At 47.8% G+C, this 26069-nt stretch overlaps 1 protein-coding gene across 1 annotated transcript in view; it reads left to right on the forward strand.

The window, feature by feature from the left end:
* Window positions 1-346: 346 nt before the first annotated feature.
* The window catches only part of GRIN2B (glutamate ionotropic receptor NMDA type subunit 2B), a 262368-nt gene continuing 236645 nt past the window's right edge, over window positions 347-26069 (forward strand). Inside the window, exons 1-2 of the mRNA XM_080393094.1 lie at window positions 347-20455; window positions 21244-21682. The gene's annotated coding sequence lies outside the window, so the exon portion shown is untranslated. The remainder of the gene's footprint in view (window positions 20456-21243; window positions 21683-26069) is intronic.

Consider the following 26069-nt stretch of genomic DNA (forward strand, 5'->3'; position numbering starts at 1 on the left):
GCAATCGGTTAGCTGAGGGGAATGTGCTCGAGCTTGTAGGTCACGAACCCTGGGAGGACAAGGAGTGTGAATAGACACAACAATTAACATGATGAGACGTGTTTACAGAGCACAGGGGAGTGGGAGACGGATGGCGCCAAGGAAAGGTAACACCTTGCTGTTAATTGCTGGTAGTTAACCACCAATCGGGGATTGCCTCTAGTATGCAAGGCTTAGCTTCAAGAACCAATTAGTTTAAAACGCGCAGCTTCTGAAAGTGTATAAAACCTCGTGCTTCTGTACAATAAATTGACATTTGCTTGCATCAAGCTGCGTCTGTCCCGTCTCTTCATTCACCGCAGGCTGCAGCATGGAAGAGGGTACAGGGCTCTGGCCCCTGACAGTGGTTATTCCCTGGGCAGCATTTGCTGTCACACTTTTCAGTCCTCCCAGCTGCTTCAGTTCAGCCAGCTGAAAATCGGCTATGGTGGGGCTCATTTGCTGTACCTCGGTGGCATGGGGAGGACTGCTGCATGGCTACCCTTTGATGGAGTATTGCATGCCTGGTCAGAGGCAGTTTCAGGGTAGCTCATGCACCGCAGACGGCAAAGCCTTTTGGTCACAGCCAAGCTGGCGCAGAGCTTCTGACACACAGGTCAAAGCACAGGAGCCTGCTGACCTGTGGTGTGGCTCGAGAGAGCTGGATGTGTCCCTCACCCCGTGAGAGGTTGTCATATTTTCCCAGGAAGGCTAAAGAGCAGAAGGGCCTCTGCTACCTGCAGACTTTGTCCTTTAGAAACTCAAGCAGCTTCAGGCACCACACCCACCCCTTAATCTCCCTGACAATTCAGTTTCTGTCTTTCTCATCTCATTCTGCTTCAATGTCTCTCCTAACATCCCCCATCCGTCCGTCTGTCTTGTTGCTAGGTGAAAAACTCAGAGCAGCAGCCATGGAAGCTGACTCACGGTCCATACATGGGAAATGGAGACACTGAGCATTGCCTAGTGCCTGAAGTGAGCTGCTGCCAAGTCCCAGTGCCCTGGTGGGCTGCAGTTGCCCTGAACAGCCTCACCTGGGACGCCCACCCATGCACCCACCCTGCTCCTTGGCCTGGGAGCACTATATAGCCTCAGCCTTGCTCTGTGTCTGAGTTGTGCAGTGAGCAAGTCTGCTCTCAGCTTTTGTGGATCTGGTTGGGTTTCCTGGACTAACCTCAGGCTTGATTTGTGGTTGTTGGGTGATTGCTGTACTGGCCTTGCTCAGGTGCTGTGGGGCTGTGCCTGTGTTAGTGACAGTATGGTCCTGCAGTCCCCGCTTTTCTTGCTTTTCCTTGTGGAGCAGCTTGTTCCTTCTGTTCTGTGAGAGCCTGAAGGAAAATAGAGGCCCTGGAAGATGCCTGAGTCTTGTCTCGGTAACCTCCCCAAAACGCTGTACTTACCTTTTCTTCATCACAAGTATTTTTCAAGGCATTATTGGAAGAAGCACTGGTATTTCTTTGGCTTTCCTTAAGCCAGTGCAAGAATGTTCAGGTACCAAAATAGCTGCTTGGCTTCTTCCTGGAGACCGAAACCTCAGTATAACTGAGCTTCCTACTAACTTTCTGCTAATCTTGATGGTTTTGCTAATTCTGAATCGCTGTCCTTCTATGCTAGTGACCTGAAAACTTTCTGCAGTGACATGGAAGATACTCTACCTTGGACCATGTTTTTCCCACAGCAGGGTGGCGAAAGGTGTCTCATCCTGGGACAACAAGTACAGGAGGACACTGTGATACTGAATGTTTGCAGAAGAAATATGCAAGGTAGAGTGTGTGGGGATCATAGCCAGTAAAAATGGAATTTAAAATTCTTTTCAGATTTTCCTTGTTTTACTTTAGAGTGGAAAGCGTGCAGTGACTTACAGTATCCATGGTGATCTTCATTCACATTGTTAAAAAAGACCTGATCACCAGTTAGGCTGGCATGGCTTATTTTTTTCTTCAGTCCATAATGTCAGGCATTTAGGGTGCTGGATCTGCCCAGGTTTTACATATGTCTAGAAGGCTGGTGTGATGACTAATCACAAGCTCAGGAGCTGTCAGCCTCTCTTACAGAGGTTATTGGAGAGGATGCAGAGGCATGTAGCTTTCCACTCCTGCTTCTGATCTCATTCAAGTACCAAGGGTACTTCAAATTCATCTTCTTAAATCTTCCTAGAGTACAAGACAAAAGGCTTGATTTGGAGGCAGGTTGATTTGGCAAAATAATTGCTCTTCTCAGGATCACGAAAGAAACTTATTTATGTAACTTTGGGGTTTTGTCATGACTGCTTATTGCACAGGACAGAAGCTTTTTCATTTCTTGCTGTTGAAGCAGCTGGGGCACAACTTGGAGGAAGTTGCACCAGGATCAAAGAATACAGTGCTTTAGGGTCTTGCCCCACTCTGGGAAGAGCAATGCTAAAGTGGTTATATTGGCTCACACTGCATAATGGCTGGGATAAAGTGCTGAGAGTAAGACCAAAGAGCAGATTCATGGAGGGAGGGAAGGACATTTTGCTATCACCATAGCATAGAGATCTTCGCTTAGGTGTATTGCACTGCATGCTCTCTTCTTTCCCTTGTGTAGTTCTTGTACTGGGCTCCATGGGGAGCCCCATCTATAGACTACAGCTTCTAAAATGGACCAGACCTTGAGTATTAGTCAGTTGTGTAGATAAGGACAGGATCTTCTCCCTGCTATGAGAAGGGACTTTACTGGACCTCATGGTAGAGCCAAATTATTGCGATGTATTCACATTTTACATCAATGAAATGAAGTCTCAGTTCCTTCTCTTACTTATGTGTGTAGTGTGCTATTTGAAATAGTAGATATTTTTTAATGTTTTGATAGCTTTTTATTAAAAGAAAATGGAAACCACATTTCTTAAATGAATTTTATCTCTATGGCAGTTCCAGTGATTCAGATCTGTGTCAGTGCCAGTTTATTGCAGTCTATTTTCTCCTCAGTGAGCATCTGCTTAACAGTTCAGTGCAGATACAGACAGATAGGAACATTCTAGCGCGCACCTAACTCTGCCCTGGGGCATGGCTGAAGTTACTTAGGATACTAATTAATCTTTTTTTTAAAAAGCAAAAAATTTTGATCAAGCAAGATGTTTTGTCCACTGAACAGGCTCAAATGATCTCGAAATTACAGAAAATGAGGACTGTGTTCTCCTTCTCCCTGTAATTTTTCTTAACTTTTTTTTCCTAGCAGCAGTGTTTAAAACAAGTTGTTCTATAAATTTTATATTAATCTTTGTATGCTTTATGCTGGTCTACGTATCATAGGTCTTGTGTTGTAATGTAACCTAAACACTATGACCTATTATGACAAGTTGCAGAGCAGTAAGCCATGAAGCTCTCCCAACTCATGTTTTTTCCCTTCCCCTTTCTCACCATTGACTACAGGATTTTATTTATTTTTTTTTTTTTAAGATTTATTCACTCTCAGATCAAGAAATGGATCTCAGTATCAGGTGGAAAACAAGTGCAAGATTGAAAGCAAAGTGCTTGTGTCTGTGGTTATGGAATGTTTAAGAAATACTACTTTGGTTAAGCAGAGCATGGAAACAGTTATAATTATCCATGCTATCTAGACTGGAAAGAGCGCTGTGAGGGAGGAGGAGGAGGATGGCTTCCTGCTCCAGTAAAGGCAGGGCGGTTTCCCACAGCGGAAGAGCTGTCCTTGCTGCTGAGTGGTGCCCAGTCAGCCATGGAGCAAATCCACGGAGCAAAATGAGGCCAAGGTTCTTTAAACAATAAAGCACAAAATAAGATTCCCGTGTTCTTACCTTTAGGCTCCTTAAAGAAAGAAGCTTCTTTTTGAAATGTTCCTCTGTCAACAGGCTTTGTTTGAGCAGTGCTTCTGGAAGGGAAGGATCTGGTTGTAAGGGTCCTGCTGCAGGGCTGAGACACCACTGAAGGGACCTCTTAGGACACTGGGTTCAGTCTCCTGCTCTGACAGGCCCTACCTTATACATGTACACATGTAAGTACTTCCTGATGGCCATGCTGTTTCTGGCATGCATATGTATAACTATGCTTACCTATAGGGGTGCTTGCAGGGCTGGAACCCAGGTACTTAGGGGAAGAGGGATGTGTCAGAGCAAATGGTCCCATTTGCTGTCAAACAAGAATTGTTTTGCCAAAAAGGTGTTCAGGTTTTCAACTGGAAAAGGCATATCATGCATTATAGTTCATCTCCAACATGTGCTTTAGGTAGATTTCAAAGTAATTTTCAGGATTCCTACTGCTGTGTCATGATCTCAGCTCAATGAAGGGAGCTGGTTGTTCTCTCCCAGGAGACACCATTGCAGGCACACAGCATTGAACTTGCCAAAAGAAGGTCTGGCTACTGGAGCTGCATGATGAGGCAAGGGAATATCAGATGGGTGACTTTGGGTCTGTTTTTGTCAGCCCTAAGGGCAGCCAGGCCAAGGTTTTCTGCTGAACTGAAGCCTTCTCTTTGTAGTTACTGCACCTGATCCTTGTTACATCAGTGGGAAGCAGGAGGGAGTTTATTCAGGTTTCAGAGCTCCTCGTTCTCCCCCATTAGTCAGCTGTGTCTCTTCCTGTCAGGCAAGTGAGGTACCTGTGCCACTGCGCTGATGCTGGTGCAGTCCCGACCTTGAGGGGTCCTTCCAGGTCACCCTCCTCTGGCTTCTGATAGAGCATTGCCTTAGCATTGCCCACACTGCTGGCTGCTGCTTTAGGCACACAAGAGTCTTGGAAAGGCTGCTATCTGCTTCTCTGCCAAAGGTGTAGTAAAACTGTCTGCAAGAGGGGTGAGGCTAGTAATCCCTCTGGAAAGGGAAAGTGATGGTGAGGATGGAGTAGGGTCCCCACAGCAGGGGAGGAGCCCTCAGGGCACGTGTTTTTGGGCACAGGGATCCCGGGGCTGGGAGTCAGTGGCTGTTCTCCTAGGTGTGCTAAAAGAAGCTTTGAGGAGAGAAAGTAATTTCACCTGCAAAGCCTTTAGATAGTCTCACCCCACAATGACTTGCAGTGGGAGACTGGTGTAGGGAGAGGCTCCCATGGGACATGTGTGGAAACCCAGCCTTTGAGTATCTCTGGCTGAGACTCCTGCTCCATTACAGCAAGAAAAGTCTTTTAGCTCCTCCTGTCCCTGTGACCTTGGTTTGGCATGGAGTGAATACAAAGCAAGGAGCAGCTTAGTGCTTAGAAGTGTAGCTAGCTAACTACAGCTGTCTTGGGTTGCCCTCCTGCAAGATCTACAGATTGCAAGGCAGGAACGGGGGTGGGGAGAAAGGATTTAGTCAGCTGATGAGCCTGGCTTCTCTGTTTCTTTTAAGAAAGCGGATTTATTGGTATTAAACATGTCTCTCTTAATGTGGGTGATTTAAAATGGAAATTGCCTTTGAAAGGGGATTTCCTATTAACTAGCTGGGAAAGAAAAATAGGATAATACCATCATCCCTATATAGGGCCCATAGATGAGGTGCTGGAACACAATGATCTGGTTAACTTCTGCTTCTTCAGAAATCATAGCTTCTCTGTAAAAGTGAGCCTTGCTCAAATTCCTCTGTGAGGAATGGTTGTATAGATCCTTCCATAAAATTACTTTTAGGGAAAAAGCAGCAATCTTACTGGGTCCTTTGGGGTTCAGGTGAGAACCCACTAAATATGAATTCTGAGGGTAGGATCAGGAGTGTGCTGAGCTCTTCCACGTGTTTTATTTGAGGTCAGATGGAGACACAGACACTAGAAGACTGGACTGAGGATTCACATTTGTTACCATGCAATCAAAACTTGGATTAGTTAATGATTTTAATAAGAAAAAGAAAGCCTTGTCTATACCCAAATTTGCACTAGTTTAATCCAGGTTGGTTCAGTTATCAATTTAAATAAGTCTATGCAGAGCCTTTATGTGGAAGAATTGATTTACTTAATCTGAACCCTTTCAGTCTGCTTTGGTTAAAATTATTCTTACAAGGGGATGTCTGTACAGCCAATGGAAATGGAGGTGGATATATGTAAGCTAGGTCTGGCTGGACAGACCAAATCCAGAATCCATATCAGCACCTGGGCTGATTAATGGCAAGGCAATGCCACATTAGCATCATGACATTATATGTCACAATTAAGATTCTTTAATGTCAGTGTACTATATCACGGAGTAGTGCAGACAAGCCCTGTAAAGCCTAGCACTCAGTCTGGGGATGAAGGCCTTTCCCTAAGTCCCTCAGTCAGGACACAATGCAATATGCATTGGAAAGAAGCAACGTCTTGATTAGGTTGAAACACCTTTGCTTTCATTGCTTCTGTCTATGGGTAAGAAACTGGTCTTTTTGCAACCTCATTGCCCTCCCTGGTTTTGCAGGTGCCACTTAATACTTGAGACAGGCAGATCTTTGTCTTCCTAGTGGAGTTTGGGACTTGGGCTATTTGTGATGTGATAGGAAGTAAATGACAAATAATTCCAAGAAAAGACCATTCTGTCCTGGCCCTCCTGAAAAGCTCCTTTTAAAACTGTGCCTGGTGCTCAGAGTTTGCAGCCTTGAACTGGATAGAGCCTTCCTCTAAGTCTCCTGTCCTTAGACAGTCAACTTGGAGCAAACCATGGTGGTGCTTCCAGCTCCTAATGGTGATACACCTGGTAAAAACAGTGTGTCTTAAAAGTCCTTTATCTATCTGGGCTGCCCTTGTACACCACATATACCAGAGAAATGGTGCCGGCATGTGAGCCCCTGATCTCTGTCTTCTCCTGGAGTGATTTCTGAGATTGCCCAAGGCAGCCTGGGCAGCATCTTTCTCAGGCTGTGCTGAGTACAGGCAGCACTTGACTCACCCTGAGATCTCCACATCCTCTGAACTTGACTGATTGCAGGCAGCAGGGACAAGCATACAATTTCTCTTGAGTGCCATGCATGCCTTCCAAGAGTTTACTGCCTCTACTTGCTCACAGTATCTGCTTGAAAACTCCAGGACAGTGAAGCACAGACAGGACCTTCTGTCTCCAGCTTTTTTGTATAGGAAGCTAAGTGATGGTTAGACAAGGGATTTGGTGTTTGGGAGTCACTGGTGCTGGTCCCAGGAGGTGCTGTGACTGCCTCCTTAAGAAAAGCACAAGAGACAGATGGAAGAAAAAGCAGGGAGGCGCTGCAGCAAATAGTTACTTGTGGATCTTGCTGTTGTGTGTTTGTCTCCTGCCATCATGGTTTACATCCCCTGGGGAGCTTGTTCCAAAAGTGCCAAAGAGAAACTGGGGTCTGACTGCCTTGTGGTTGAGGGGTCTGGTTGAACCATTCTCCTCTACAGGATGATCATGCCATTGCATCTGCTGAGGATCTGCAAGGACCAGGTGTTTTTGAAGGCAGAAACACCTGTTTTGCTGCTCTTTGAAAGATTAGGGTAAGGCTGGAGGAAACACTCCATGCATTGCAACAGCCCTGTTGAGGGGAAGGAAACATGAAACAGGTAGTGGATGCTTGGATCATGTGTCTTGGTATGATGTGGGGGAGCTGACCTTTGATATAGTATGGTTATGGGAAGGGAAGAGAGACAGGGCTAGGCTTGGACTAGTGCTAAGCCGCTTCCTTGGGTCCCAGCCCTGGCTCTGGACATACAGGAGGACAGTCTATGGCAGCTGTCAGGATGTGGAGAGGCCAGGGAGTGAATGGGGGATAGGTGGACGTAAGGGTGGAGGTGTAAGTATAAGGCCTGGGTGGCATATATGGATGCTATCCCAAGTAGCCCTCATGAGTCTTCTGCATGTGTGCAGGGCAGGCTGGTCACCATGCCCTCTAGAGATGGGGTAGCTCTGTGTGGATGATGCGTGAGCGGTGTCCTGACCGCCTGCAGTGTGTGACAACCAAGGCTAGGGGAAAGAGAGAAGAAGTAAGACAGAAGACTGGTGATTCATGCAAGACAGGGAAGTGCTTGGTGCCTGTATGAAGGCCATTCCTTTTGGACTTCCTTGGCTTCTGTGCTTGTGTGTGCTGTGAGCGTGTGTTGATCGGTTGTGGGCATATTGGCTGCTTGACAATGACATGAGTGTCCAGGCTGGTGCTCTTGGTTGAGGAAGGAAGAGGATGGGCTCGAGTAGATCCTAGTTATGGCTAGTTGGGTGGAAGAGCTGCTGAGAGACAAAATGGCAGCAAGCCCACTAGCTTTTGAGTTTATCTGTGATGGTTGCTGCAATCTGCCATGGTCAGTTGCTTGGAGGATTTGTGTTGGTTGTGGTTGGTTGCTTGGAGGATTTGTGTTGCTTGGCAACCCAGTTCAGTGGGTGATATCTGAGGAGGGGGCACTTTGGAGGACATGGCTACTGGGAAGGGAAGGGGGATCTATGTATGGGAGGAGGCTAAGTACAATAACCACAGTGGCCCACACTTGCGGGTGTTTTGCTCAGGGCTTTGTGGTGGAGCAAGTACTGGGTCTGGTTATGGCTGTCAGTGTAGTCCTTCATGGTTTTGGAGGGGCTAGGGAGCTGGTGAGCATCTTGATGCTGTACAGGGATGTCAGCAGAGCAGCTGACAAGGAAGATGGCTGGGTACCCTGTCTTGATATGACTGAGGTTTTGAAAAGGTATATGGGGCATGAGGGTGTGGGAACCCTGGAGCATGTCTCCTCATGACCTTGTGAAGGCACACTGGTAAACATGAGGGCTGTAGTCTTTCTAGCCAACTTGGACTTTCTCAGAAATTAGGGCTCAAAAATCCTGCAGAGCATACTTCTATACTCCTGCAGAAGTTGACTGAGGACAGGAAAGCAATGGGACATGTTGCCCAGATAGCCTGTGTAGTTGCTGTCCTCAAATATTTTCAAGACCCAGCTGGTTAAAGCCCTGAGCAATCTGATCTGATCTCACAGCTGACCCTGTTTGGACCAGGAGGTTGGACTAGAGCCTCCTAAGGTCCCTCAGGAATTATCCTATAATCCCACGATTTCCTGATGGTGAGGAGTGGTGCTGTTCCTCTGCCACTGCACTGTAAGACACCCACAGAGCCAAGCACTTCAGGTCAATACAACACCTCTGCAGTTTCCAACCTCTGCGGCCATCAGAAGTTTGAAAAGAAAAATGTGCAGTGACACTCAGATACGTAGTTAATAGTGAAGCCAATTGTTCTCTTTGCCTCCTTGAAGGAGATTACACTCCTTTCATTGCAGCACACTGAGCCACCAAGCAGTTCTGACCTCTGTTGGACTTCAAAAGAAATAACAGATTTTTAAGGAGCCAGTGCTTTGTGATGAAAACTCTGAAATCGGTCTTTTGAGCAGTAGCTCCAGGGGACATGTATATCCGTACATACGCTAGATGCTTGCAATCTTAGAGCTTGAGGCCTACCATTATCACCTGAGATTGTGTGATGAGTTATTTCAGTTCTATTCAGCTAAGCTACAGCTGCTGGTAGCTGCACAGTAATGCAGATCCTGGTGACAGTTTGGGGGGGATGAGGCTGTCACCAGACTGGTGTCACTGTTCTGTAGCCTTGGAAGTTAGCCAGCATCAGTGGTCTTGCCATGCTGTTTCCACTAAGCAAAGAGACTGTACAACTCAGTGTATCCTGTATAAAAGCTCATTTATTTACAGCTGGTGTACCTAAGGACTTGTTTCCCAAAGTCCTGTAGAAGCAGATGGTAATAGCCAGTTTCCTTGCTTACAATTTCCATGGCTGCCTTACCAGTTAGCCCTGAAGCCAGGTGATACCTAACTGCTCCGTGTCAGCATTGTGTTCAAGTGCCCCAGTTCCTCTCAGAAAAGCTGTCCTTTCAGAGCGCTGGGTTGCAAAGTGGTGGTATCTTGTGTAGCAGAGACTTACTCAACACCAGCCTGCCTCCAGCTCCTGGTGACCAGAATGGTCCACTTGGGTCTAGTGCCTTATACCAAATATGGCCATTTCAGATGGGAATTCTTGCAGTGGCTTGCGCAGTCCTCCTCATTCTTTCTTTGGAGACTTATGTGTTTGGAACAATGGCAGTTGAAGCCAAACTTTCTCTTTGGCAGTTACAGTCCCTTAGTCTTTCCTTAGTATGCTTGGAAAGGAAAAACACTCAGTTTGTATTTTTGGCAATAAAGGTTGAGGGAGACACTAGAAATCACCTGAGGAACAGAGAAGAGCTTAAACATATCCCCTAACTTTGCATTGCCTGGATGCGTGCACCTAGGCATCTGATGACCATCATGACCCCCATCATCTTCTATTGCATGTTTTTTGTCAGGGAACTTACGTATGTGGGTTGCTGGCTTTTCTTCTTGTGAGGACCTGAATCAGGAGCAAGGCCTTTTCAAGATCATATCTGTCTTCAACTCTGGGACTCGGTATATCTGGAAACAGAGAAAAAGCAGTTCTGACCCCATCGTTTTTGGGGAGCTATTTAGATTTTTGCCTGACTGCAACTGACTGGCTGATCCCTGCCCCTCTGCTGTAGAGCATCAGTTCTGGGAGACAGGGACCAATATTCCATAGGACCATGCTGTTCTCTGCCTCTGGGAAGGTCAGCAGCAGTGCATACAGGGGACTTTTCTACATATGAAGATCTTCTGACATGCTGTGCTGGGAGCTTGCACACATCTCAGACCATCAGCATACAGCCTTTAAGGCCAAGGGTGCAGAGGGTCAGCTATCAGCTTCTGTCAATGGGTAGCAGACTAGTTTGAGGCAAAGTTCATCACTGAGGTTGTCATAGGAGTGGTAGGCAATGTCATGTTGTACACTTTTTATCCCTTCATGGTGTGCCCTGTGGCACTGCACACCTTTGTAGTGTCCCAGAGGGAGCACCAATAGTTTTACTCAAAATGAGTTCTCCAGGTGCTGGACCTGTGGCTCTACAAACTATCAACCTGAGATGATGGCTCACCAAATGAATGAAAAGGGGTCCTATGCCATTATAATGTAGGAACTGATGGATGGTTGAATAGGATGTTTAACCCACTCTGTAGGCATCAACACAGGCAATGTTGAATGTATGTTGGATGTCTACGTCTTCAGAAGTTGTTTTTTTTACTATGGCCAGGTCGGGGGGGTGGGGGGTGGGTTCTGCTTGTGGGCAGAAACTTTTTGGTACGCTATCACCAGCCTGTATTACCAGTGATGCAGCTTACCTTAATTCTTATATTTGTTTCCAAACATGCCTGGCCATGACAGACAGTGCACTAGGCCTTCAGCTCCTGCTGAATTGCTGTAATGTGTATGTTCAGCTGGTGACTGAAACAGCATCCCAAGGTTTGCTGCCATTTCTGTAGCCTGTTGTGGATAACACAAGACAGCAAGGCCAACAAGGAGCCATTCCATCAGCACTGAATTTGCTGGAATCAAACCTGTCTTTGCTGAGCCCTACAGAGCCACCAGCATTGGGTGACTCCTGGTAGGTAAAGGCCCCTCTTGATAATACGTATGTCCATGGCAGAAAGGAATGTGATAACATAATTCATAGTTGTAACTAACAATTAATGGCTTTGCAAAATACTGCTTCCTTCCACCATTCTCATTACTCCCTCCAAGCATCTCTCTCCCTCTCTCACCATCCCAGGGTGTGCCACAAGGAACAATATCACTGAGACACAGACCTCCTCTGATGGTTCTGAAGACAAAAGTATGTGGGAAAAGCGGCATTAGTGATATTCCCTTTTCCCCATGCTTTTCCTTCATGAGGTCATGGACTGTCCCTTGTGCCATCTGTGCCTCTGAGACATTGTCCTCTGCAGACAACAAAGCTGTTAGCTGGCAAAGGCAAGAAGATGGGGGTCTATGAAAGCTGAGTCATGAGAGATACAGATCAGTTCACAAGAAAAAATGTACAACTCCTTCAGGTAGCATGAAAACACATGGCTACCCTTGACCTAGAATAAGGACATGATCAGCAAGGACACAACAGCCTGCAGCTCACCCTTTGTCAGCACAAGAAAGCCTGGTAGCATGGCAAGCCCATAGTACTGACTGCTGACTGACATAGGGGCTGGAGCAGAGATGCCCAGCTGCTCTTTGCTAGGGGAACAAGCCACAGCTCCGCAGGAGCTTTATGTACTTGTGTTTAAAGGGCACAACAAAGGACAAATGGCCTTGTAAAACCAAACAACACAACAGCATAAATACAGGGGAATGGCATGAAAAGAGCACAGAATATAATCACAGTTTTCCCCCTTCTCAGGCAAACCTATTTACTAGTGCCAGAGGAAGCCAAAATTTTCACTGTGAGCCGCTTTGAGCTGTCCTTCCAAATAAATGTTGCCTTGCTTTAATGCCCGGCCTCTGTCCTTGGACTGGGAAGGTTGCCAGAGTGTGGCCAAAGCTCTAGGTGGACATTTTCTAGAGATGATGAGGAGAGATGGGCAGAACAGCATGTGCTTTTCTGAATTCAGTACTTGGTAAGGGATGAGGAAAAGGCATACCCTGTGCATGAGAAGGGTTCATACTTTCCATATTCCTACTGCCAGGCCACAGAAACACAATCAGCACTTGTGTCCCTGCAGTAACACATAGGGGAAAGGGCAACCTTGCAGGCTTGCTGGAGGATGGAGGCTGGTCAGCTGCAGCTAGACCTTGTTCTGTTGAGTCTGTAATCACTGTGGAGGTGAAAGAGAACTCATATTTGAGTAAGGCCTGGTCTTGGGATCAGGTTTACAGCTGATGTGTGGCAAAAATATAGTCACAGGATGAGACACTATGTGGGTAGTGTGTGCCTGAGGCTTGAGTTTGGGTTAGACCTAACATGAGAGCAAAAATGGGCTGCTGGGCTTCAGAGCAGTTGAGGTAAATGTCCTCTATTTCAATTTGATGGTAGATTAAAAGAGGCAGCTGAGATGTACCAGGGGTATTTTTCTTATTGCCTCTTCCTAGATGTCTAAGTAAGGGGATATCCAAGTAAAGGAGAGAAGAAGGTGGCAGTTTTCTTTAGAATATAGAACAGTCTGACAGAAATCTTAATGCTTCTTCCAGCTACAGGGCTGAACTATTGAGTCAGCTGGCTCACTTGGAAACAGCTCAGGCAAAGGGAATCTATCTCGATGTGCATAAAGTAATTTGCCAAGGGTAGGTATCTTTTTTTCAGGAAGGTGTAGTGGTGATGGGGCAGCATGATAACCTCAGTTGCTGGGGGTAGGTATTCTCCACCCCCCACCCCACCCAGTTGTGGATATTCAGGTTTAGCACATGCTTTCCCATCTTTTCAAATAATGAGAGTACTAAATAAAAGGACATAGGAGCAGGTGACCCTGATCCTGCTGGCTCTCAACTGACCATGGGCACAGTGGTTTTCAGAGCTACTTTTAAGCTCATTATTGTCTCTCTTCTGTTTGCCCCTGGGCAAGGAGCTATCTCAGGGACCGCAGCTGCATGCTAACTGAGATAATTTTTCACTTTAAAATGTGTCTACAGAAAACATTTGTCTTAAATTAGATGGTCAATACAAATGTACAATAAATGCTGGAGTGAGCACCTAACCCAAACCTTGTGGAAACATCCCCAGCTCACAGGCTTTTGGCTCACTGGTGAAATCATTCTTCTGTTTCAAAGAATGCTTTCAGACCCACATCTCTGTGTTAGAAAAGTGATCCACTTTTCCAATGTCATGCAGCTCCTTGTTCAGAATCCTTGTCAGTACGAGTAATATTTTCCTTCACTACCATCTCTCCCCCCCCCCCCCCGCCCCCCCCCACCCGCTTGGCGAGTTATTTGCAATACCATCTGCTTCACCTGAAGGAGAAATGAGAGGAACAGAGAGAGACTCAGTGCTGTTATCGACCCTGAACTTTTCTGAAAAAAGCTGGGTCTGTTAGGAGGTCGTGAGCGACATGGATTTTCAGAACTGCTGTGCCGGCAGGGAGCCCAGCTGGTGACACTAACCAGTGCTTCTGCTTTGCCACGTTGCCCTTAAAGTGAATCCACTTGCTGGATATGCCCCACTCCATATGTATGTGTGTGTGTGTTAAATGGTATCAAAAGTTCTGAAAGAGCTTTCAGGTGAAGTAGGACATGGGAGGTGGGTGGGATTTCATCTTTGCTTTGCATACATCATTTCCCTGTGTTAAGGACTGAAAGGAATCCATGAAGAAAAGGTATCCACCATGTGCTTGGGAAGAAAAAAGCAGTTATGCTCTGGTGGCAGTATTTTTAGGTCATAAGGTGTTTAAACAAAAAAAATGCATTATCTGGGAGAAAACCAAATTTTTGTGTACACTGCTGCTGCCAGATTTTGCCTCAGTGGTGACATGTATATTTTTAAGAGGGAAGGATTTTTTTCTTACCCGCAGTAACTTAATGTTCTGAGCGAGTTTATAATAGCAGTGATTAACTGGTAGCATTTTGTTTGAGTGAAATATCAGCTCTGGTGTCTGTATTCCTCTTTGCTCCAGACCCTTTTATCATTCTTGGAGCTATTTAACTTTACTTATTCCTTCCACAGGAGGTGGTTCGCGTTGTGGCAATGTCCCATTGAACAAGCATTAAGGATTTGAGGCTTAATTTGGTGAAGGTGAGATATTAAGGGTAGCCTGAAGAAATCTGTGGAATAGCAAGTGAAAAGCTGAATATGTCCCACTGCTTCATCTAGATGCCATTTGAATGGAGTAGGGTTTGCCTGCTACTGAACTAGAATACAGGCCTTCTGTGTAAGGAAAAGAAATGTGCTTATTTGTGGTAGCACTGATACTGTAGTACTTTGACCTGACTATAACATACAGAGCAAAAATCCAGCATGCTATTAACTATTCTATTATCTACAACAAAGCAAGATAAAAGGTGAAAAGCAGGGAGTGTAAGTTACTGTATCTTATTGCCCTATATTTTTGTAGTGGACAGTTTCCCTGTTAATATTTGGAACTGAGAAGCTAAGTTTCTTGGAATGCAACTAGCTGAGCTTTAGCCTTTCTGTGGATATTGTGTTTAAGATGAGACTGGCTAGGTAGACCTATGGTATCCGATCCCTGAGGGTGTATGTAGCAGCTCTCAGTAGCATGAGCAGTAAACTAGATAATTGGGGTGTTGGTTCTCATCCAATAATAATTTATTTCCTGGGAGCAACTTCAAAGCTTAATCCTAGAATTAAATCCCCTATTCCTCCTTGGGATTTTAATTTAGTTTTGAACGGTCTGATGGATCCTCTGCTAGAACATTGAAGACAGCTTTCAGACATAAGGGTGATTTTCCTGGCTGCTGTATGCCCTGCATGGAGAATAGGTGAATGCAGACACTTTCTTGAAGACTCTTTTTTAGCTTTTCATCACGATAAGCTGGCAAAAGCTACACCTTATCTCTTACTGAAAACGGGTTTCCAGTTTCCTTTAAACCATGAAGGCAATCTGCCTAATCCATTTTGCAGCTCCTTCAGCAAAGAGAAGAGTGTCATCACTGTAAATCTGGAGAGAACCAATAAAGTTTTCATCAAGCAGAAAGTTGATTTTAGAAAAAAAACCCAGATAATCTGTTTGTCTCATTAGGGTTAGAACAAGAAGGAGTTAACCGCCTGGAGGGCTATGGTTTCCCATTCATTCAAGTGTGTCAAGAAACCATGCCTTGTTAAGACCAGCGAGGTGGGACAAAATCTGCAGCCACTGGAATACTTTTGCACCCCAAAAGTGGAGGAGAAAGGCTTCTTTCTCAGCGTGGTGCAAGGCAGTGCTTGGACCTTTCCTTCATGCTTCTGAATGGCATGTGAGAAGGGATGACATATACAGCTAATGTTTGTACCATGCTTTGCTGATATACAATACAGTATCTGATAATAATTGCTAGTTATTATTAAATGCAGTGGCTTTTGACTGCGGAGTTCTTCAGTCTGGGTGTGCTTTAGGTAGAGGAGCCATATATCATCTTAAAAAAGTGACAGTGTCAGTTTGAAATCTTGTCTGTGCTTTTGCAGTTTAAAAATAACACATTTCCATTTGAAAGGAAGAACTCCAGAGTTTCTTAGTTTAATGTGTATGTATTTCATATATAAATGACCATCTAGGAAAACCAATTTCGGTGAACCTGACATTCCATACTCAAAAGAATAAAGCAAGTCTATAAAGACACGGAGAAAGCTATTTCTACTTTAATCTACTTCACACTTTTTTTTATTCTGCATGACAAACCCCCAGTCTGTTAGTTGTTTAAGATTTCTGGGGACAGACTGACCACAGCAGAGACAGTAGGGGATGCTGCAATTGTTGCAGTGTACAATGATGAGGGCTCCGCTAAGTGTCCTGGCATGACAGCTGAGAGAACGTGTATTTCACTTCAAAGCAAATGCAACAGTGCTCACGATTCTTTTCTGCAGGGCTGCTGGCAGGATGAGTGTCCTCCAAGACAGCAAAGTGAGTGGTGTCCTTGTGTCCAGGTGTCTTTGCAAGAGACTGACTAGAACCCCCCTCCAGTGGCTTCTGGCTCAGTTGTGCTTTAGTATCTCTTTGTCCTGAGCCACATGCAAAAGAAAGGATAAAAGGTTTCATGCCAAAGTTCAGCTGAGTCCTTCAGCCAGGTGGTTGTGACACCATCAGGTTTGTGTGCTTATTTCTCTGCTTTCTTCTTAATTATCTGATAAGATTTCTTCATGCTGTTCTTTATACAACAAGACATGGCATCCTTGCTTGTGGACCTGTGTGGCCAATGTTATAGTGATCTTCCAAAAATGTCATAGACCTAGTACTTGAACACCAGGACTTCCAACAGCATCTCTGATAGTTGAAAAGACCTATGACATGGGCATAGAGGTATTTGGCCACATTATAATCAGGTTGGCTGAGTGGAACAGGGCACAGAGCACTGTACAAAAGCAACTAGAGACTTGGTTACTATGCTCTGCAGCCCATATGCAAACACCCAAAGGAATGCTGTTATGAAAAACATTTTTATGGTGTGAATTATCCAGAGCAATTAATCCATTTAATTGATTATAAGGAATTGCTCTTCATAGACATGGCTTTTCTTACACTGATGCAACTGCATCTGTGTTTGTGCAGATGACCTATGAATTGCCAGTCTTTTCCCTTTAAGCTGCAGACAGACCCTGGGACATACTGCACTGGAAGTGGGCTCTGATTCTATGAAGTCAGTAGGACATTTACTAAGGGTTAAAGATACTGTAGGGTCTTCAGTCCCTGTCAGTGCTGGCAGATGGTGTTCTGTGGTGGCAGAATGGCTCTACTGCTCTGCATCCTCTTCAACACTGTCGCTGCCACATCCAGCTCTGGTTGCTTTTGATATAAGAACTTTCATCCACATTCTTTTATCTTAGGCAGGACAAGAATAATATGGCCCTTAATTTATAGTAAGCATGAACACATTTAAAATAAATCCCTCAATTTGTCTTACAAATAACATTTAAGTGTTTTTGAATTGAAGAGATGTTTGAAAAACCAATTTCCCGTCAGAGATGCTATTTGTTTCATTTTATGCAGTTCATTCATCTTAGTTGATTGCAGGAGAAATAAAAGCCAACCCCAGCTAGTGAGAGTAAACCCTGTCATAGTACTATGCTGCTGCAGATTTTGCAACAATTTTTATTTGGAGCTTACCTCCACACCCATTTTTACAATACATATTACATCTTAATGTAAAAGTAATTTGGGGGTTAGATGCTATTCAGAATCTCAAGAAGATAATTCTGAAGAAACTGGCATTTTTGTGTGGCCAATTTCAAACTTGTGATTGAGCCTGATTTCTTTGGTCAGAGAGAATGGACTACCTTTCTCTGCCAAAGGTATCAAACGGGACACTCAGGCCCTTTATCACTAAAGGAACCCTGGCCCTTATGACTTAAATTTAAGAGAGAATTATAAATATACATTTGTTTATGTAAAATGTATACATATACATCTCTTAAGTAGAAAAGCAACTAGCCTTATCCTTAAAAGTGAGCCAATAACACAGGTTGCCAAGTACTGTGGAATTGTGGAGTTGTATAGTTTTAGAAAGAAAACCTGTGGCTGATGAATTCCTTTGTCTCAAGGTCACAGCAAATGATAACCTTAAATATTGCTGACTTGCTTTAAATAATTGCAGCTGTTCTTTTCTGATTGATAGGCCCCTTTTCAGAAATTGTTCCTAAGATACTTCTTAATTCTCCATTTTGTGTTTCTAAGTAATATGCTGCATGAAAACCATTTTGTCTTTTTTTTCAAGCTCCTTCACTTGTTTCATCCAGAAGAATGCAGGAGGACCTGCACAGTCGTAGTTTATCCCTTCTTGCCATACAGAAAGGAAAAACATCCCTTGGCCCAATCCTATCTGCTATTCTTGTATCTCTATTATCAGTGAAAGGAATGGGAAAGTCAAATGACTAATCTCTTCAGCTATTAGCAACTTCTGTATGTAAGTATCACTCTACATTTCTTTCCTCCAACTGTTCTGAGATAATTTCAGATTACTTCAGGCTTTGGCTAATATGTCTTCCATTTTTACTGAAATTAGAATGAAAAAGATCACAGTCACTTTTTTTAAGCATGCCTAAAAATGTTAGGAAAATCTTTCTAGCAGAACAGACCTTACCAGCACCCTCAGGAAGATCCTGGCTTTCGAAATTAAAATCTTGGTGTCTGCTTTTGGCAAGGAGCTCAAGCACAGATTGGTACTGCTTATGGTCACTGCAGCTACATGAGAAATACCATTGTACACCCACTGTACATGGACACAGAAATTCATTCAGTCTTCACATGACATACTGATACATGCATGTGATGCTACAGTCACGTTGCCATCCATAACCTCCCCTACCAACCCGCAAACCCTGTTTGTACCATGCGGATGGATTCTGAGATACAAACTGGCAGACCCTTGGGGTTGCAAGAGAGTCTGGAGCTACTGTGGTGTTTTCAGGAGGCTTTCTTCCCTCAGGAACCTTGGCCATATCCAAGTTTTGCACTGGAGATACATACTTGCATCAAAGGGCCAGCACTGAGGGCTTTGGCTGCTCACTGGAACACAACTCTTCGGCATGTGGGGTCCAGCCCTCCCTGCCTGTCTTTCGAGGGGTATCTTCCTTTCTGCTCCTGGACACAGAGCATTCCTGGGTAGGTACAAGCTACTGTGTTTTCCTTGGAGGGAGATTTCAGTGAGAGGGATGCAAAGGCTGGATGATGCAGCCCTCATCAGTACGGAAATAGAGCACGTGACATTGGGCATGGGGTCTGATTTCCTGCAGCACAAGAGTAGATGGAAGGGCAGCATGGGGAGGGCTTTCCTCATTGCTTTGGTCTCATGGGGGTCACCAGGGCCTGACTGAGTCCTTCCAAACCTTCTACCAAGACCCAGCCAGTGGCAGCATGGGTGTTTGTGACCCTTGAGTGACTACATATCCTGAAGGGTGCACTTGGCATGTTCACTTGGAGGGGCTCTGCCTTGTTGTCCTCTCTGGCTTGCCTTGGTTTGGGGCAGACTTACCTTAGGGCTGCTTTGCAGGGCTGCGGGGCAGGGAGGCGGGGGGAAGGGGGGCAGGTTGGGCACTCTCTGCTCTGCTCAGGCCACCCGGAGCTAAACCCAGACATGGGAGAGGACAGGGATGGATCTGTGACCACAGGATGGATGGATCTATGACCACTGCCAGGGGCAACACTGAGAGCAATCTGGATAGCAAGGGTGCAGATGCCTGTGGGCAGGGAGGAGTGTGCAAACGCTTTCTGTTCAGGCTGATTTCACATTACTTAGCTTCCGGGGGCTCTGAGAATAGCAATTAAAGCACCGGACTTAATTGTGGAGTATCCAATTTAGATATTAGCAGTATCTCTGCTCTCGCTCCTTTCTTTTCTGCAGATCCAATTCTGCTGCCTGCCTGCTGGCTGGGCGCCTGTTCCTTTCTTCTTATTATTACTATTTTATGGTTATTGTTAATTTTTTTTTCCAAGCGTTACTTCTCTCCATCGCTTCCAACCACGCGGGTCGCGGTCCTGGGGGACCGGACCGCCGGAGCCCCGGGCGCTGCCCGCGGAGCTGCGCGGTGCTGGCCCCGGCGGCGGCTGCGGCTCGGAGCCGGCCAGGCAGCGGGCACCGGTGCCGCCCGCGGCTCTGCGCCTGGGCACCGGCTCCCCCTTCGCCCCCGCCGGGCGTCGGAGGCTGAGTGAGACCTGCCCCTCCGGCATCGGGGAGGGGTTGATCTCCCGTTCCCTGCACGGTCTCTCCTCCTCCTCCTCCTCCTCCTCCGCCTCTCCCCGCGTTTTCCCCGCTGCTCGCTCGCACACCCCTCCCCACCACCACCGAGCCCTGCTTTCCCCCCTCCCACCATTTTCCGCGTCTATATTTCATTATTATTAATCATTAAGCTGCTTTATTAATTCACCTTCCCGTGCTTTCTCCACCTCCGGGAAGCATTCCCGGAGCTTTTATAATGCAGAGGATTTTTTTTAAATGTGTTTTTAGGGTGATGCTCTGAACGCTTCCCCCTCCCCGTATCTCCTACCCTGGCAGTATCAGAGAAGAGACTGAAGAAGTTGAGCATGTCTGAGGTGGATCAGCCTTGCAGGGAGAGAGGGGGGCAGTAGCTGCTCAGAGCAGCCCGAGTGCTTGAAGCAGGATTCGTTGGTATGTATGTGGGTCTATATTTTATGACAGCTGTAAGTGTGAATTGTTCTCCGTGCGAGATGGGAGGGGAAAAGAAAAAATACCTGCGACTTCATTAAATAAAAGCCTGCATAGCTGTAAACCCTGTCCGCGTGTGCTGGAGGCGGGAGGGGGGGGGGGGGGCGACCCCCAGCTGTGAATCCACCCCTAGGAAAAAAAAAAGAGCCCAACCCAAACCTCAGAGAGCCAAGGGTTGCGTTCCCGGGGGCGATGGGGGGCGGGGAGGGGAGCGCAAAGCGGCCACGTCGCAGGTGAGAGAGCCCCCCCCCGTGTCAGTGCGTGTGCGTGTGTGTGCGCCCGGCTGCGCGGAGCGCGCCCCACGCTGCCCATTGAGCCGCACGGGGCGGGCAGCGGTGCCGGCAGCACTGCAGAGGGGTGGGCACGGCCCTCGCCAGCCCTCCGGGGGCTGGGCCCGGGGGTGGGCGAAATGCTGTGCGTGCGTGGGGAGGGGGCCGCGGCGGGGGGGGGGGCTCGCTTTCTCTCCGCGATTCACATTGCGCCCGCTTTCCCGTCTCGTATGCATGCCTATCCCGGGAATGGTGTAGTCAGCCCGTATCTGAATTATTTATAGACTCGTGCCAGCTGTTTTTTTTAATTATTTTTTTTAATTATTATTCCGCTTGTGTGCACTGTTAGGAAATGCGTTTTGCCTCCCTTTTTTCTCAATATATTAATGTCTTTGTTGGGGAGCGGTTTTTATCCCCTTCAGACCCCTCTAATACAAAATTGATGCTTATTTTTCCCTTCAGGAAGGGGACGCTTTGAGGATAATCATGCTTCACAGAAGAACGGCACCGACCTCCAGTTGCTTTAAACACAACCTCCTCCACTAGGGCTCCAGGGAAAAAAAAAATTAATAATTATAAGAATAATCATTAAAAAGGCAAAAGGAATGCTTACTCTGGAACCTGCATTTGATGATCCTCACCTCTCGCGCTGAATATCCTCTGAAGTGATTCTCTCCAGCTTTTGAATTTGCACCACTTCAAGACGCAAGATTGCCACAAAGAATCCTCTAATTTTTTTTTAAAGCCAAATAGGATTTTCTTTCAACTCATTCCCCTACATTTGCCCCCCGACCCTTATTCTTCTTATGTGGATATGCAAGCAAGAAGAGGAGACTGGACATTCCCAACATGCTCTCTCCCTTGATCTGTCCGTCTAGAGGTTCTGCTTCTACTAACCAAGGTAGGGAAATTCCTGTTTCTGTGATTTTGCTGGCAGCTCATTTCGGTACATGGGTTTGCCCAGGGAAGACCACGCACAGTAGAACAAAAGATTTGGGGATGCTGCTCTCAGCAGCAGATACAGAAGGAAAAAAAAAAAAAAAAGAAACATTTTTTACCAGACATGTTGATTCCCTTTTGGTTTATCAAATAGGACATGAAGAGAATGTGAGAGGGATGGTTTGAGTTACCTACTGTGTTGAGAACCAGGGGAAAGTCTCTTGTGATTCTTTTTTGGGGTGGGCAGGCGAGGTGGGGTTGGGGGAAACACGGGAGGAGGCACACGGCTTTTGAAAGGAATGAAAATGAAAATTCTTATCCATCCATCCATCCATCCATCCATCCACCCACAAATTGCCTCTTTATTTTCACTGGTCCAGCGGCTCCTTGTCATGCTTTGATGTGAAAATAGAGCACATTAGGAATAACAGTACGTAGAAACCTGCTTGTTGCAGAGAAGAGTGGTGCATTACTTAAAACCCACGCCGGCCCCTCGATCGTGAGCGGCCTAACGCGGGGGCCGGGGCCCCGGGGGGGCCGGGGCCGCCCCTGGCACCGCGGCAGGAGCCCGCCCAGCGCCGGGGCCAGTGCGCCTGCTTGCGTGGAGGTAAAGGGCTATTTTAAGTCCAAGCACGTCAAGAGACTTAACCTGAACCTACGAGGCGCTGTATTCAGGCAACTTCACGGGTTTTAATTTATCCCCGTCCCCCTGGCGCTGTCAGCAGGCATCGTGGCCCCTTTCCGCCGCCCACCCCCCACCCCCGCGCCTTGCACCCCGCGTCCCCACGCAGGCAGCCCCTTCCCCAGCCCACTTGGGAGGGATGCAAAATGGCTATCGTGCCGCTTGGCTGTAGATACGCGAGAGATACCGGTGCATCCCGACCGTAACGTGACATGTGAGTCTTTCCGTAAGATGGTGGCAAGACAAAGGGAGCGGAGCGCCGCGGGGTGCGGGAGCCCTCGGTCGCCGCGCCCCGCCGGCAGCGCCCGGCACAAGGTGTTGAACGTCTCGGGGTTATTTTAAGCCTCAGCCCGTGCCCGCCACGCCGTTTCGCCCGGCGCGCGTGGGGCTGTGCCCCCCCGCCGAGAGAGGGGGCAGGGGCGAGCTGCCGCACATGCCACCCCCCGGGGCGGACCCTCCCCACCCTTATCCTCACCGTCATCCCCGCGCCTGAGCCCCCCCGACCCACCTCCCCCTTCCTCTCGGCAGAGCCAGGGGCTCACCCCTTAGCAGGAGGAGGAAGGCGGGGGGCCGCCGCCCCCAGCCTGCTGCCGGGCGAGCCGAGGATCGGGGCGGCGGCGGCAGGGGCCCCGGCCCTTGAGGCCCCCGGAGCATCCTGCGGCAGGGGCGCGCCTCTCCCACCCTCTCCCTCACCTTCATCCTTCCAGTGGCTCTTTCCCACATTTCTGAGGGGGCTTTGTCGGTCTATTGTTAAAAACCAGGAGCGGTTCCCCGTCGAGGGGTTGAGAGCCACCTTTCCTGCCATATTCTGGCTGTGCTTCTATAAATATCTCAGGCTTCCCAGGGTTTATCCGCGCCTGGATCCTCCCTGTCAGAGTGCTCCTTCCCTCCCGCTGCCTCCGCAAGTGGGAGTAGAAAGTTTACCTGTGCGGGGAGGAGGGCGTGTGGGAGCCTTTCTCTTGTTTTCGGGAGGGATTTCTCTAGGCCCCGCAGCTCCCTACTGCTCCCAGATCCAGCCGGGACCCCAGCACCACTTGGAGTGGGGAATTGTAGCCCCCTCGCTCGGTTCACCCGTGGGAGCTCCTAAAAAGCACAAGCCCCCGGGGGTGGAGGTGGTGGGGGTGCCAGCAGGGTCCGGGGTGGGATGCAGGGCAAGGGGAAAGGAGGGCTGATGCTGGGCAAGCCTGGCTCAGCCCCTGCCCCTCTGCCCCCGCCCCGGGTTTTGCAGGCAGGTCGGAGGGAAAGGGGGGAAGCTGCCTCGGGTGTCTGGCTAGGGTGGCAGTCCCCGACAGCTGGGCTGGACTGTGTGCTTCCCTGGGGAGCGGTGCCCAGCACTGCCTGCCCTTGTGTCTGCCACAGCTGCCAGCCTGGCCTGCAGCACAGCAGGCCCAAGCAGGTGCCGCATCCCTGCCATGGCCCTTCCCAGCTGTGACCTGCACCAGGTTTGGGCAGAGGCAGAGCACGGTGGATGGGAGTTGGGGAGGGGTCTTGTGGTTTTGATGCTCAGCCATGAGGGCAGTGAGCATGGCCCCGCATCCTCATCACTCAAGCGTTTAACTCCCAGTCTCTCTTGCTGCTACCTTTACCTGGGACTTTTCCCCAACTTCCCTGCCAGCTCCAGCATGGGCAAAAGGAAATGCCCTCTGATATTGCCCCCTCATCATCATGCACAGCTATCTCAGGTCTTGCAAGCAGTGTAAGGGGGCAGCTGGTCCACCCTGGGCTGCCCCTTGGGCAGGCAGGGCGGGCTGGATATGCAACAACACCAGCTCACGGGGCCCCAGTGCTTCCCCACTGCCCAAGTCCTTGGAGAGCAAAGCAGGGGCACAGCATCCTGGTGCGGGGTCACTTGGTGTGCCCCAGCTGCAGCTCTGGAGGGAGTGGCAGAGTGCTTTCTAAGATGGGAGGTGTGGGTATGGGTGGTTTTCAAGTGCTCACCCACGCCACCCCAGAGCAGCAGCTCTTACTGCCTCCCCATACCCTGCTTTCCTCTGTTCCTCCACCACACCAGCCTGTCTCCCAGTCCTGGGTGGGAGTCTCAGAGGGTTGGGACAGGATGGAGCAGGCTGAGGGCAGAGTGCGGTAACAGCCTGGGGGTGGTGAGACCCACTTCAGCTTCCTCCTGGCTCTGCCTTTGGTACACAGGGGCAGATCTCAGCAGGGAAAAGGAAAGAAGCATGGTCAAAGCTTCTTCTCCTGTTCCTGTGGACCCTGGGCTCTGATCCAGTGACACACCTGCTGTACCAGCCCAGCTCAGCCTGCGCCAGTCCTGGTGACTCTTGTGATCCCTTTGTCAGCGAGACCATAGCCAGGCAAAGGAAAGTGTCTGTAACAGCCCCCTGCCATCCTGGTCTGGGCAGGGTTGTCAGGATACCTGCGTTGATGGCCAAGTTTTACATTGTACCTGTGCATGCAAGAGCATGAAGAAATTGTGGAGAGATGGAAAATACAGAGGATGGGCAAAAATACCAACTCTCCATGCCCATATAATAATTTAGGCTTTGACTTGTTTTGTCCGCGCTTTGGATTACCAAGTGCCCCTGTATAAAACCTCTATCAACCTATGAACCACCACCTCATCCCCAAACCCTTGCCTACAGGGGGAAAAGCTGGTGGCATTGATTCTGTGTTTCATGTATTATTGAAGCTCAGCTGGGGCTGTTTCTTGTGCTTGTTTTAGAAGAGGGCAGGTGGACCTCATCTCTGGTGCCAGAGCCATTCTGCGCTAGTGCATGGAGCTGTGCTTGGATTCCCACGCTGGACTCGCATTGCCTGGGCTGGCACCAGGAATTGGTGTCTCTGCAGTACCATGTGGGAGGTCTAGATTTGATTCCCAGTGCTGTTTTCTCATTCCCCCAAGCTGGCAGAGGATGGGAGTGCTGTACAGACAGCACTGCTTGTCTCTGCAATGGGCTCCATTCCCCGCTCCCATCTTTTGCTCCTTAGGATGCGCAAAACCTGCCTGTGTGGTAGTCCAGACAGAGGGCTGGCCCCTAGAAGTTTAATCTTCTCAGCCTTTAGGAAGGCCACAGCTCAGCTCTGCCTGTACTCATCAGCATGGCTTGGTGGGCAGCGAGGAAAGAGAATTATCTTGCAGCTGGAGAACATGCAGAGGGTTTGTTAATTTTTTTTTCTTTTCTTTGTTAAGCTGCAATTTATCACAAAGAAATGGATTAGTTTGTAGGAGAGATGGACTAGATGATCTTTTTGAGAGAGATGGCTCCGTGTATTGTGATTGCCTCATCTACAACAGAATGCTTGCTGGTAGTATCTGCTTTGCCTGACACTGGGGCTGTAGGACTGCCTGACTCTCTTGTGATTCTGTGATTAGCCTTCTTTGAGATATATTTATACTTGATGGAAAAGCAGGGAGTGGTTGGGAGAAACATGGCTGATAAATTATCTGCTATTACCCTGATCCGTCCTCCACCCACCCATCCACAAGAATTCTTTAAACCACAGTGAATCAACTTACTCATTTTGTTGCTTCACCGCAGTCAGATGGACTAGCTACTGCCCTGGGTGCCTCCCTGCATAAGACGAAATGGCAGTTTGAAGATTGCAGCACTAAAATATGTGGAAGGGGAAGCAGAGAAGAATAAGATATTTAAAGCTAAGCATGGCCCTTCCACTACCACTGCCTTGTCTCTTCTTCTGAGCGTTGTGT

This window comes from Falco punctatus (genome assembly GCF_963210335.1).
Source record: "Falco punctatus genome assembly, chromosome: 6".
Classification (NCBI taxonomy): Eukaryota; Metazoa; Chordata; class Aves; order Falconiformes; family Falconidae; genus Falco; species Falco punctatus.